The sequence below is a fragment of the Dipodomys ordii genome, unplaced genomic scaffold (genome assembly GCF_000151885.1).
Source record: "Dipodomys ordii isolate 6190 unplaced genomic scaffold, Dord_2.0 Scaffold180, whole genome shotgun sequence".
Taxonomy (NCBI): Eukaryota; Metazoa; Chordata; class Mammalia; order Rodentia; family Heteromyidae; genus Dipodomys; species Dipodomys ordii.
Genome location: NW_012267396.1, coordinates 498,843 through 500,543, shown reverse-complemented (window position 1 = coordinate 500,543; position 1,701 = coordinate 498,843).

Sequence of the window (1,701 nt, the reverse complement as noted above, 5' to 3'; positions counted from 1 at the left end):
GCTGAGATCTGAGGATCGCAGTTCAAAGCCAGCCCAGGCAGAAAAATCCCTGTGAGACTCTTATCTCCACATGAACCACTAGAAAACTCGAAGTGGCACTGTGGCTCAAAGTGGTAGGGCACTAGCCTTGAGCTGAAGAGCTCAGAGACAGCGCCCAGGTCCTCAGTGTAAGCCCCATGATTAAAAAAAAGAACTGGGGGGGATTCCAGCCCCCCCAAACTGGAGCTGCTCCCAGGAAGGCCAGCAAAAGGCCAGCAAGAAGAGGCAGAGACAGGGCTGGGAAGGTGGCTCAGTGGAAGAGCGCCTGCCTTGCATGCATGAGGCCCTGGGTTGGATTCTTCAGCACCACATAAGCAAAAAGAAAAAAGCCGGAGGTAGTGTTGTGGCTCAAGTGGTAGAGCGCTAGCCTTGAGCTGAAGAGCTGAGGGACAGCGCCCAGGCCCAGAGTTCAGGCCCCACGACCGGACCCCCCCCCAAAAAAAAGAAGAGGCAGAGACAGAAGCCTCCAGCTCCCACTGGAAGTCCCCTGTGTGGACACGAGGCCCCACTGGAAGCTAGCTCCGGGGTAGCGGTTAGTGTGGGTTGGGGAAATACCATGGGCCAAAGTCCATGCAATTCTCCCAAACACACAACCCAAACACACTTTGTCTCTTCCTCCTCCAGGCCTGGTGCAAATGAGGCCACCTCCTCAGAGAAGCCTTCTCTGACCACCCCTCTCCTTCGTCCCTCCTCCACTGATCACCTGACACTAAATTATATCAGCAATTTACCTGTGTCTCCTATGAAAATATAAGCAACCTGGCCAGGCACCTGTGGCTCACACCCATAATCCCAGATACTCAGGTGTCAGATCTACAGGATAGGGGCTTGACACAAGTCAGGGCAGGAAAATCCATGAGACTCCTTGTCTCCCGTGAACCAGCAAAAAGCTCAGCTGGAGGCATGACTCAAGTGGTAGAGCACCAGCAGTAAGCTAGCAAGCTGGAGCAAGCTGGGGCAAGTACAAAGTCCTGAGTTCAAGCCATGGCACATACCCACCACAAAAACTTAAGGATAGGGCCTGGCGCTGGTGGCTCACGCCTGTCATCCTAGCTACTCAGGGCGGAGATCTGAGAATCGAGGTTCAAAGCCAGCCTGGGCAGGAAAGTCTGTGAGACTCTGATCTCCAGTAAACCACCAGAAAACCAGAAGTGGCGCTGTAGATCAAGAGGCAAAGCGCTAGCCTTGTGCTGAAGAACTGACCCAGAGTTCAAGCCCCACAACTGACCAAAAAAAAAGAACCAAAAGATTTAAGGATAGAACTGAACTTGTTTTGTTCACCCATGTGTATCTAAAACCTTGAACAATTCTGGGGAGAAAATAAGGAGGGGTGGGTGAGTGCTAGTGTGTGCACCTGCTGGGCACATGGTCCTGGGTTTGATTCACAATGCTGAAGAGAACAAGAAGGAAGAAGGAAGGAAGGAAGGAAGACTGCTTCATAGGTTTCTACCCCAGGACCTTTGCAACTTCTGTCTCCTCTTCCTGGGCTTAAATACAGCAGGTGCTTAATCAGTGCTGAATGAACAAAAGCAAAGGCAAATAGTGGTTGTTTTTGGTGAGTGTTTAGTACAAATTAGGGGGTTGTGGATATAGCTCAGAAAAGTCCCTGAGACTTTTTTTTTGGGGGGGGTCCGGTTGTGGGGCCTGAACTCTGGGCCTGGG